Raw genomic sequence first — 13,367 nt, 5'->3', positions numbered from 1 at the left:
GGCAATAAACTCAGTGATGTCTTGCTTCAGGGTCAGCAACCAATATGATCTGGAAACAAACTCGTAGGTTTTCTGAATACCCGCGTATCCAGCGAAGCGAGAAGAATGTGCCCAATGCAAGAGCTTCTTTCTGAGATCTGGTTTCACGAGAACTTTTTCCGGGTGGAGGCATGAAGTCCACTCCCACTGCGGAGAATGCCACTGGATCAATAATGGGATGTTTACCAGTGGATTCAGACTCACTTTCTAGCTCCCAGGAGCGGGAAAGGGCATCAGCTTTACGATTCTGGGGCCCTGGACAAAACGAGAGTTTGAAGTTGAACCTGGAAAAGAAGAGTGCCCATCTAGTTTGGCGAGGATTGAGACACTGCGCAGCTTTCAAGTACAGAAGGTTTTTATGGTTTGTCAAAATGGTGATAGTGTGAGAGGTACCTTTGAGTAAGTATCTCTCATTCTTCCAGGGCGAGCTTTATGGCCAATGGCGTAGTTGCACTCTGCAGAAGAGAACTTTTGGGAGAAATAGCCACAAGGATGAAGGTTGCCATCTGCGGCTCACTGGGATAACACAGCACCAACTCCAACGGATGATGCATCCACCTCCAAGGTGAAAGGTAAGTTGGTATACGACTGTTTTAGGACTGGAGCGGAGACAAATTTCTGTTTTAGAAGATAGAAAGTTTGGGTAGCCTCTTCTGACCATTTGGAAGGATTGGCACCTTTCCGGGTGAGAGCTGCGATCAGCGCCACAATGGTGGAGAAAACTCAAATTAATCTCCTATAATAATTAGCGAAACCCAGGAATCTCTGAATGCCTTTAAGAGAGGTGGGTTTCGGCCAATCTCGGATAGCCTGGAGTTTCTTTGGATCCATTTCTAGACCGGTGCCAGAAATGATATATCCCAGAAACGGAATGGACTTGACTTCGGAAAAAAACACACTTCTTTAATTTACAATAATGATGATTGACACGGAGACGGGACAGAACTTCCTTCACCCAGAAACGATGTTCCTCTAGGTCGTTGGCGAAGATGAAGATGTCATCGAGGTAGACAACAACATGTCAGTAGAGGATATCACGGAAGATTTCATGGACAAAGTGTTGAAACACAGCTGGAGCATTGCTGAGTCCAAAAGGCATGACAAGGTACTCATAATGTCCGTCATGGGTGTTAAAAGTGGTTTTCCACTTGTGACCCTTTTGGATGCGGATGAGAGATAGTACGCACCCCTCAGATCTAACTTGGAGAAGATAGTAGCTTCACTGACACGGTCAAATAACTCCGTGATTAATGGTAATGGATACTGATTCTTTACTGTGATGTCATTAAGGTCACGGTAATCAATACACGGACGCAGTCCGCCATCTTTCTTTTTCACAAAGTAGAAGCCTGCGCCTGCAGGTGAAGAAGAAGGCCGGATGAATCCCTTGGCAAGATTTTCTTTAATACACTCCTCCATAACGTGGGTCTCAGGAAGAGACAGAGGGTAGGTCCTTCCTCGAGGAGTCTTCCCGGGAATGAGGTCGATAGGACAATCCCACTCTCTGTTAGGAGGAAGAATATCTGCAGAAGACTTGCTGAAGACATCAACAAAGTCTTGGTATTGAAGAGGCGGAACATCTGGAGGCTTGGAAGTGGAACTTCGAGCTGGAAGGACTTTTTGAAGACAGGCTCCAAAACAGGAAGGACTCCATGCCAGGATTTGTGTAGACTTCCAGTTAATCTGGGGATTATGAAGACGAAGCCACGGGAGGCCCAAAACTATAGGATGTGTAGCTTTGGGAATGACTAAGAATGATAATAGTTCAGAGTGGAGAGATCCTACATTCAGTCAGATAGGTAGGGTCTTGTAATTAACAACAGCATCATTAATCCTGCTGCCATCCACAGCAGTCAGGCATACAGAGGACGAAAGTCTCTCGGTGGGTAGGGGCCACCGTTTCACGAGTTCGGCAGTTACGAAGTTCCCGGATGCTCCAGAATCCAGAAGAGCAATAAGATTCCTGGAGCGCTGAGACACTTGTAGAGATACAGGAAGATTACAATCACAGGATGACGGAGAGGAGTTCATCACTCCTAGCCGGCCCTCTCATTGACTGGCTAGGACTTGGAGTTTCCCTGACGCTTAGGGCAAGTGTTAATAACATGAGATGGTGCAGCACAGTACAGACACCGGTGTTTGGATAGGCGTCTTCTATGCTCTGCAGGTGACAGACAAGAATGGTTAATCTGCATGGGCTCTTCTTTAGGAGTAGATGGCTGGTGAGGAGAAACAACTGCAGATGTTTTAGGAAGCATAGACCTCCCACGCTCAGCCGCCCTTTCGCAGAATCGAAGATCCACCTTTGTGCGGAGAGATATGAGCTCATCCAATTTTTGAGGCAAGTCTCTGGTAGCTAGCTCATCTTTAATCCGTTTGGATAACCCGTGCTACAAAGCTGCATAAAGAGCGTCGCCATTCCAGGAAAGTTCAGATGCTAGTATCTGGAATTGCACTAAATATTGACTGTTCATGATCCCTGGCACAGCCGGAGACGGTTGGTAGAGGCAGACGTCACTTGCCCTGGGTCATCAAAGATGCGCCTAAAGCCGCCACAAAGTTTGTGTATGAGGATAGTAGCACATCAGATTTCTCCCACAAAGGTGATGCCCAGTCTAGGGCGGAGCCACAGAGGAGAGAGATAATGTAGGCTACCTTGGTATGCTCTGCAGGGAAGTTGCCATGCTGTAGCTCAAAATGTATTTCACATTGATTCAAGAACCCCCTACAGGCTTCAGGGGAACCATCGAATTTGGCTGGTGTTGGCAAGTGGAGTCGAGGTGCAGAAATGGGAATGGTGGCTGGGGATACCACCGGAGTTACACTGGATGCCCCTGAACCATGGAGGGTTACTTGTATTCCACCCACCCTGGTAGAGAGGTCCTGGAGACAGCGAATCACCTGACCCTGTGCAGCCTCTTGTTGTTCTAGACGGGCTGCCAGCTGTTGTACAGGGTTGGATGCTTGGGCCTGTTCTCCGTGCTAACTGTCACACCTCAGGGCTGAGGCTGGCCTGGGGAGGCCTCAGGCGTAGGGGCTAATGTACGTGAACCTGGGTGATAGTATGAGTTTCATGGACATGCAGTGAACCCTTAGCACCAGTGCCCGAGAGTGTGACCAAGACGACAGTGTAATAAAAGTTAAGTTCTTTATTAAGCACACAGTTCACTAATCCGAACAGCAGTCAGATGCAAGAATCAATGCTCAGTAATTGGTATTCACAGTATACGTGTGGTGGTAATAAGTATGCTGTTTGGTATAGTAAGAACTCGATATGGCACAGTCTTGGAAGACACTGAGATGTGTCTCAAATGTCCACACACAGTGAATAAGGCACCTCCTGGTGAAACGTCCGTCTGTGTAGCAGTGGCGCAGAACGGTGCACAGTTCAGTCCACGTATCTCCTGGTATCGTATACACTCATCTGGGCTTATGAGTTTTGTCAAATTTTCTCTGTTGTTGAGATTTGCCTAAGAGATTCATATATACCTACAACTCTTTATTTCTTAGACAGACTATCACTTTATTTTTCTGTTATGTAAATAATTTATGCATTTCCAGCAACATACCCTGCAGCACATCATAAATACCTTTGCTGCAGACTCTTGGACACATATATCTATGCAACTTTGTGCATGTGTCTAAATATTTGTTTAAATGAGTGCTCTAAGCTTAATGTTTGCTACATATTCTCACTATTTACACTCCTCCTACTAAGTAAAGATTGTATAGCTGTCCTTGGATTAATTTGGACATTCCTTAATTTGTACATTCGTTTCCTGGCATATTGCTAGAATTGTATTTATGTATGCATTTGCTATCAATTACTGAATCCTATACTCAAGCTTCCTTCGTCGAGTGGGAACTGCATGGTGATTGAGGAATAACTGGGATTCTCTAAAGACTATGCATTTATCATCTGGCATATTGTTATAACTTTTACTGTTATAAACTATTGTTATAAAATTGAATCTGCTTATTGTTGTGTCTCCATGCACTCGTTTGGTAAGAGTGAGGACTGCTTGTTCCAGCGCCATTGCATGTATCAATGACGCACATCTTTTCTAATTGACAGAAATTTTGCTTTGAATACTACAATACTCAATGGGGGTCATTCCAAGTTGATCGCTAGCTGCTTTCGTTCACTGCCAGCGATGAGGCAAAAAAATGGCACTTCTGCGTATGCGGCACAATGCGCACGCGTGGCGTACTATTACAACGAACTATGTAGTTTTACACAGGGTCTAACGATGCTTTTCAGTCGCACAGGCAGCCGCAGAGTGATTGACAGGAAGAGGGCGTTTCTGGGTGTCAACTGACCGTTTTCAGGGAGTGTTCGGAAAAACGCAGGCGTGCCAGGAAAACGCAGGCTTGGCTGGGCGAACGCAGGGCGTGTTTGTGACATCAAATCAGGAATGGAAAGGTCTGAAGTGATCGCAAGCGCTGAGTAGGTTTGAAGCTACTGTGAAACTGCACAAAATTATTTTGTAGCCGCTGCTAAGCTAAAATACACTCCCAGTGGGCGGCGGCATAGCGTTTGCACGGCTGCTAAAAACTGCTAGCGAGCAATCAACTCGGAATGACCACCAATATTTCTTACAAACAGGTCCTCAATCCTACTCACATTTTCCTATTCAATAGGCAAAGTCAGCCCGCCTCTCTCATCCACTGTCCGCTATAAGCAGTTATACAGTGGACAGCAGAAGGTGAGGCCCTTAACCTATTTCTTTACATACTTCCCTTATTTTCAGTACTCTCTCATCCTAATGCCAGTGAATCGTATCTCTGCAATACTGGAGTAACAGAGAACCTGTGCATACTAATTGGAAAGCAGAAGTGCTTCTATCCTCTGTATTTGTCATTAACCATACACTCTCTCATTTGTTTCAATTGGGTTACTTACTGCCACATTTCACTGGTCACGCCCAATCTCATCTGATCTTGGAAGCAAAGCAGTGAAAAGCCCAATCAGTACCTAGATGGGAGACCACTAGGGAATATTGGGTGCAGTTAATACAAGTCCCTACCAAATCCAAAAAGCAGACGTGTCAGAGCAACCTTTGACTTCTACCATCTCCTCTGTCTACTCAGAGAACCGTTCTTGGTTACGTTATTGCACCTTAGAACCACACACAGCAAAATTACTCATACCAGGAGTATCCTCAACAGTTGGTACTATATAGCGGTTTATACCTAAATCCTTATTATCCGATTTGTGCCTCTGTTTCCATTTTTTCTGGATATCATTGATATTACAGTTTTTAATATTTTTCACATCAATTGCATCTTAAAGAATAATTTTGGTAGATTTTTCTGTATATAATTATCCACATTAAAATCAATAGTTCATGATATTAGATGTGGGGGTGAAATCTCTCTATGTGTGTTTTTCTGTGTACTTTGAAAGAATTTCATTTTAGACTTTACTCAATTAAAAGTTAAGTTTTAATCATTTTCATCATATCAAGTGTGCCCCAACACAGAGTCTTTCTTTTTTTCTCCCTTCATACCTACATATACTACTGACTCTGGGAGCACCACCAACTACAAAGTTCCTCGATACCCATTTCTAGTGATCCCCTATTGTCAAAGTCAGAAAAATATCACGATGCACACTGCCATATTTGCACCTCATATGTGTCCCTGCTGCGCATGCGTGCGCTCTCCCGTGCGTGCGCATACTTGCTGTTGCGGGCACTTGCAGGCGCACGGTATGCGCATTTACGGTAGAGATTGTATGCGTCTAGCGGGCGACTCTTTCGTTACATATTTTAACTATATAATGTATTTTGTAGATTATGGTCCCTTTGATAGAATCTGAAAGTTTAGTTAATGTAGCATGTTCATGGACAGAGAAATCCCTCTTTGTTTGATACGAAGGGTCAGACAGGAGTAATACAGTGGTGTTTAGTATCCATCGGAAGAGTATTTAATTAGCAATATTCCGGTGTTGGTTTGAAACAGATTAATCGCTCGTGCGAATAGTTATGGACATAAGAAGTTTATGTCCATTTACTATTATTTGCACTTACTTATCCATGCGGCGGGAAACCTAGTTTCCCACCCACCTGAGCAGTTGGAAATCGTCACAGCCCACCTGTATGAATCAACCTATGACCTTTTGTTATAATGCGAAGAGGAATTCCTGTGTCCAATGAACAATGAGATTGTAGGGACCATTGAATTGTATTGTGTGTGGGGCATAAATAGACAAGCCGATCACATCCAGCTCACTCTTCAACGGTTCTCATTGCTGATAATCGGGAGCTGGATGTCCAGAGGCGCATGCGATCGTTCCCCTTTGTGCGTAAGTTTTTCTCCGCAATCATATTGTCTCTGTTGTTATTATGGGCCATATCTCTCTCTCTCTTCTCCTCTTTCTCTCATTTTCCCTTAAACGTAATTGTATTGTATTTACTGTGTAGTTATCTGGTTAGTTAGTCTATGTTATATTGTAGTGTATGACTTGTATTGTATTATTCTTTTTCAAGTATAACAATCATATAAGGCGTTAGACCCTAAGCACGGTATCTGTGTATTTCTTATAGTGTTAAGTATTCTCAGAGCGCTTTTAAGGTTACACTGTGTTGCATCCACACTCTATCTCTACACCAAGTTTTACTGCATAATACACTGTTTTATGGTATAGTTATAAAGGTTTAACATTGTGAGCGTCTGCGCCGCTGGTGATCTCCTCGTGGTCCCGAGCGTCCGCTACGCTGTAGCGAATCATTACGTTAGTCGGCAGCCAATAGCGTGCCTACCTGTGATCTCTTGGCCGTAAGCGAACGTGACGCTTGAGCGTCTCGACTACGGCTAAGCGATTGTTACGCAACGTGCGTACCCTTACGGTACTCCATACGTCAATAGCGTACAGTGTTCTTAGACCTCTTAAAGGGTTTTAAATAAGATAAATATTCTGCTTTATCAATTGGCGGCTCATCCGTCCTTCACATATCTCTGCTAGGTAATTTCAGCAGACATTATCCATCAGCAAAGGGCGGGAGATCATATTCCTCGTAGTGCTGTCTGGATAAGCGTCTGCTTCACTTAGTAAAGGGTGCTGAAGGAATCCGGAACCGGAGGTAAGAACAAAACGCTAGTGTCTTTTAAAACTGTTTATTTCTGTCTTGCGTACGCACGCACATATCTGCATTTCTTTTTCATTCGTGTATTTTCATATCACTCTCCTGTTTGCCATTTTATAATTGATAAAACGTGCTAAGAGAGATTTGTCGCTATTTTATAGTTAAAGTGTAAAAGTAATATATTAAGGGATAAAGTGTAAAAACACACACGCAACTCTACCTAAAGGTACAAGGAGAGATTGGTGTGGTGCGCGGTAGATGATCGAGGATCATCTACATTGATAAACGTGTTAGTTGTGTTACGGTGGATATTTGCTTTGCGTACACGTGTCTCTAACAAAGGGTGAGACTCGCGTACGCAACTCAAAGGCCGACGCACGCAGCGTATATTACGCAACGGAGCATCCGGGTACGCCCACGTAACTCAAATCACACGGTAGTGTTATTTTAACAGGCGAAAAGGTGGCAACGCGATAAATAGCGCAAGTTTATTTTAGTGTCCGAAATTTAGACTAACAGATCCTTCTCCAAATTCACAACACATCTGGTTTAAAGAAAATTTCTGCGCAGAAATAGAAATAGAAACAAAAGTATATATGTGGTGAGTGAGTGTTTTGTATATATAAGTTTATACAATTTTCAAGGTTGAACCACAAGAAGTCGAGTTCTCGCAGAGGTACATGCATGTAAGTGTCGTACATGGTGGCGAGGGAGGCATCCCTTGTTAAATATAAAATTTGAGCAGTAGAGTATAGCAGACCAGGAGGTCATACTGTAGCAGCAGACCAGGAGGTCCATAACAAGACCAGGAGGTCCAGGTACAGCAGACAAAGAAGTCCGCTATAAATAAGAGAAAAGGGCACAACCCAGGGGGTTGGTGCAAAACCCATATAGGCCAATAAAGCTCTGGCTGAAGGAATTCGCAGCCGAAATTTTTGATTCCACTGGTCGCTCAGTACATAAGATTAGTTGCTTATGTGCTGAACGATTGTACCGCACGTAATTGTGTGCATTAGTTAGTCTGACCAGTACCATTTGTGTACGAAACCGGTCATAAAACTATTTGTACATTCTGACGTGATTTGTGTAATTTTTTATTTTCTGAAGGGAAGTTCGCTGGTCACTCAGGAATTGTCCAACAACCAACAGTTACTGGAAAGGGTCAATGCTCTGCGGAACACACTCACATGTTCCAGTAAACGGAGGTTCATAGGGGCCCTGGGTCGAGTACGCCAGCGCTAAGGCAGTGTGTAGGTCGTATTGGTCGGCGTGGGCGAGTGAGTGGGGTACTCGGTAAACCGCCACCGTCAGCCTATCGTGAACATTTTGGTTTTTGTAAGGGTTCGCTGAAGACCCTGATTGAAGGTCAGAGGTGGTGAAAGCAACGCCTGCAAGTTATGGGGGCCAATTGTTCAGGAAGGGGGCGATCAACCTCGGTTCGGGTTGATTCAGTAAACCGACCAGTCGGGTCGGCAAGGTACGTAATGTGTGAAAAATATGGTTCACACACAGAGGTTTTATGTGATGAATGGGAGAGAATGACGGTGCATGAAGGGGAGAAATTCCCAAGAGTAGGTAGCTTTAGCCCAGAAGTGTTACAAAATTTAAGGAGGAGGATATGTCTCATTAAATCAACAAAGAGACGAATCCAACATTATGATTATTTGCAGTTATGGCAACAGGAGGGTGAAATACAGAGAGGACTGGCTCTGGCGGCGGGATCTAATCCTATCAAGAAATTGATAGCCACGGCCCCGCCGCCACCATACATATCAGGAGAGAAATTGGTTGCGGAGAATGACGCATTAGGGTGTAACAAACAAACACTTAGCAACTGTGTAAATGTTAATAAGTTAACCAATGCAAGTACTAACCCGTGCAAGTTGTACCCTGTTTTGAACTTTCCCCAGGAGTGTGATCAAGAGGACGAATCGGCAACAATATCGGCGCTCTCTCTAGCAGCCACCATATCAGAAACAACAGTAGGCACAGCCCAACCCATAAGATTAGTAACAAAGGCCCCTAGCGGAGGGACAGGTGAGGTCGTATCTACGGGTAAGTACGGCACCATACACTATGCTGAAACCATTTCACCACAGGCTGTAGAATCTACACAGGATGATGTTAGTAGACTAAATCCTGTTAGGGTAATAGCTGTTCCAAATGGGAAAACGGACACTACAGGAGTCACTCCTATCAGGAACATTGCCATGTACAGCCCATTTTCCCGAATGGAATTAAGAACCATAGTGTCTGAATTCCCTGACCCTAGGAAAGACTTAGTTGCTAGCCAGAAATACATCAGAGACCTAGGGAACACTTTAGAGCCCAATAACAAAGACTGGCAGATATTGCTGAGGGCATGTTTACCCTCCAATGTCGATGCAGCTCAATTTTTAGCTGACTGTGGATTGGATCAGGATGTACCTCTTACAGATGTGTACAACAAAGATAACGTAAAAAGAATAAGTTTACAGTTAAAGGAGTATTTTCCAGCGGTAGTTAAATGGAACAAGATTTTCTCCATTAAACAGAAAGAGTCAGAAACTGCTGCAGAATATTTTCACAGGGCATTACTAGAAATGGCAAAATACACAGGTATAGAGGACATTAAAACAAACATAAACCATCGAGAAGTAGCAGTATCTGTACTAATGGATGGTTTAAAAGAGACATTAAAGACAAGGGTACAGACCACGCAACCATGTTGGCGAGGTCCGTCGATGGCTACTTTGAGAGAGGCAGCTGTGGATCACGATCGGAATATCACCAGACACAGGGAATCACAAGGTGATAAGTTAATGGCCGTAAGTATACAGGCCCTGACCACAAGGCAGCCTTTGTATAAATCACCAAACCCTGTGGGTAAGTCAAATGTGGTAACTTGTTTTTCTTGTCATAGACAGGGACACATGGCACGAGACTGTAGAGTGAAAAATTCACAAAACTCATATCAACCCCCTAGACAACGACACGACACACGACACTGGGAGCAGGGTCTGCAGAAACGGAGTTATGAGCCACATGCAGGGGAAACAAAAAGATACCCCCCGAACAGAGACTGGCAAGCCTCTGGTAGTTCCCATTTAACCCCTTCACAAGTTGTTGCTGCCAGCGGGATTCAGGGAGGTCACCATACCCAATAGGCCATACCTGTAATCTGCAGCCAGTAAAATTGATTGCAAGTCTTGGGAGTGAACCCGAAATTGCAATTAAGGTAGCTGGTAAAACATTAAACTTCCTTGTAGATACGGGGGCGGCCAAATCAGTGATAAATTCGACAGTGGGCATGAGAACCACTGGTAAGACAATTCCAGCCATAGGAGTAATGGGAGTAGTCCAGCACTACCCTGTTAGCAAACCAGCCGAGATTACAATAGGGCCTTTACATACCAAGCATTCCTTTTTGCTGGCTGCATCGGCACCGACTAATCTCCTGGGAAGAGACTTATTGTGTAAAATGGGGTGCGTCATTTATTGTACTCCTGAAGGTGTATTCTTGGACATACCTGAGAATCACGCTCAGGAAGTGCGAGACATGTTAGACTCCCCATCAAAATTAATGTCACATACCATTATGACAAATAGGACTCCATCCCAAGTAGAAGAAATGACATCCCAGATACCAGAGTCACTGTGGACTAAAGACGGACAAGACACTGGATTGATGGCAAACGTAGCTCCAGTAGTTGTGCAAGTAAAAGATGGTAGGATAGCTCCAAAAATCCCACAGTACCCTCTGAAGCCAGAGGTGGAGTTAGGAGTTTACCCAGTAATAGAGCGCTTGCTACAACAGGGCATTCTGGTAAGAACATCCAGCACAGCCAACAGTCCCATCTTCCCTGTTAAAAAGAGTGGGGGGAGGGGTTACAGGCTAGTGCAGGATCTAAGGGGGATTAACAAAATAGTTGAGAGTCAGTTCCCCGTAGTGCCAAATCCAGCTGTCATCCTTATGCAAATCCCTCCCACTGCGAAATTTTTCACTGTTATTGACCTCTGCTCCGCTTTCTTTTCGGTACCTCTGCACCCTGACAGCCAGTATTTGTTTGCATTTACATACAGAGGAGTCCAATACACATGGACTCGAATACCACAAGGTTTCATAGACAGTCCAAGTATATTTTCCCAGGCTTTGCATGATTGTTTACAGTCTTTCCAACCAGAGAGTGGATCAGTATTGATACAGTATGTGGATGATCTACTACTGTGTTCTGATTCATTGGAAGCATCCCTGAAGGATACGAAACAGCTCCTGTTTCATCTTTCAGACACAGGACACAAGGTTTCCAAAGACAAGTTGCAATTATGCCAAACCAAGGTAAAATATTTGGGACACTGTCTAACACAAGGACTGAGACACCTGACCGCTGATAGAATTCAAGCAATTAGAGACATGACTCTGCCACAAACCCAGCAACAGATCAGAACGTTTTTAGGAATGTGTGGGTATTGCCGTAACTGGATCCCAGGATTTTCCATTCTAGCATTACCTTTGCAGGAGATGGTTTCCTCAAACAAGCCTGATCGGATTTCGCACACAGACGAGTCCGAGATGGCATTTGAGAGACTTAAACAGTGCCTAACGCAGGCACCAGCATTAGGTATGCCAGACTATGGGAAACCCTTTGAGCTGTACGGAACAGAAAGTGCTGGTTGCGCAGCAGGCGTCCTAACCCAAAAGCACGGTGATGCCAGCAGGCCAGTAGCATACTACAGCGCTCAGCTAGATACGGTAGCGCGATCCCTTCCCACATGCTTGCGAAGCGTTGCTGCGATAGCATTGCTAGTAACGAAAAGCGAAGATGTAGTGCTAGGTCACAACCTCACAATTCATACGCCACATGCAGTGTCAGCCTTGCTAAATTCTGCCCAAACCAGGCACGTCTCATCAGCGCGGTTTACAAGATGGGAATTGGCACTAATGGCCCCCGTAAACATCACCATAAGGAGATGCAGTGCATTAAATCCTGCAACATATCTCCCAGGTGTGCCTGGACAGGCACAAAGGGTGGAGGATGAGAGTGGTGGGGAAGGAGAATTTAATACAAAGGAGGACACACATGATTGTATGGAATATTTGACCCAAAATTTTACCGCAAGGCCTGACATCAGTGACAACCCACTGGAAGATGTAGATCTAACTTTCTACACGGACGGTAGTTGTCACAGACAGTCAGACTCGGGAGACTTGTGTACTGGATACGCAGTCGTAGATGACCAAGGCACCATAGAAGCGGAACCGCTAGGCCCACCTCACTCAGCCCAGGTTGCTGAACTGGTCGCCCTAACCAGAGCATGTGAATTGGCTAAGGGCAAATCAGCCAATATCTACACCGACTCTAGATACGCATTCGGGGTAGTCCATGATTTCGGAGCCCTATGGCGCCTCAGAAATTTCATGACGGCAGCTGGTACACCGGTAGCGCATGCAGCTCACATCAAAAGGCTTCTAACAGCGATACAGGAACCCGACAGAGTGGCTGTTATCAAGTGTAAAGCACACACATATAGCCAGGACCCAGTATCACTTGGTAACAGCCGAGCAGACGAAGCAGCTAAGTTAGCAGCTGGTACCCCCAGACAGACAGACACCACACAACTGATGGTATTTAATACCATCAACACACAGAAGCTGTGTGAAATGCAAAATTTGTGTTCCACATAGGAAAAGGCAGTCTGGAAGGCAAAGGGATATGGCCAGGAGTCCTCAGGACTCTGGACGGATGGACAAGGTAAACCAGTGGCCCCCAGAGCATATCTTCCATGTTTAGCTGAGGCAGCTCACGGGCTGACTCATCTGGGCAAGGAAGGAATGTGCAAGTTGGTAAGAGCATATTGGTGCGCCCCAGGATTTTCATCTCATGCAAGTAAGAGAGCAGTGTCATGCCTTACATGCTTGAGAAAGAATATCGGAAAGGCAATACCAACAGAACCATCTCATATCCCACCTACAGGCGGACCTTTTCAGGTAATACAGATTGACTTTATTCAATTACCCCCTTGTCGAAATTTGAAATATGTACTTGTTTGTATAGATGTGTTCTCAAATTGGGTCGAAGCATTTCCTGCGGCCACAAATACCGCTATGTTCACTGCTAAGAAAATTGTGCAGGAATTTGTATGTAGATATGGTATCCCTAGAATTATCGAAAGTGATAGGGGTACCCATTTTACAGGTGATGTCTTTCAAGGAATGTGTAAGTTGATGGGAATTGATAGCAAGCTGCACACTCCATACCG

General features: G+C 44.7%; 1 protein-coding gene and 1 pseudogene across 1 annotated transcript in view; one reads left to right on the top strand and one right to left on the bottom strand.

Moving 5' to 3' along the window:
• GATB (glutamyl-tRNA amidotransferase subunit B) overlaps positions 1–13,367 on the bottom strand; it is a 506,181-nt gene that overhangs the window by 403,504 nt on the left and 89,310 nt on the right. The gene's annotated exons all lie outside the window — the stretch shown is intronic.
• On the top strand, positions 4,937–5,055 carry LOC134936733 (5S ribosomal RNA; annotated as a pseudogene).

Source organism: Pseudophryne corroboree, chromosome 1 (genome assembly GCF_028390025.1).
Source record: "Pseudophryne corroboree isolate aPseCor3 chromosome 1, aPseCor3.hap2, whole genome shotgun sequence".
NCBI classification, from domain to species: Eukaryota; Metazoa; Chordata; class Amphibia; order Anura; family Myobatrachidae; genus Pseudophryne; species Pseudophryne corroboree.
This window is presented reverse-complemented; position numbering and strand designations above follow the sequence as displayed.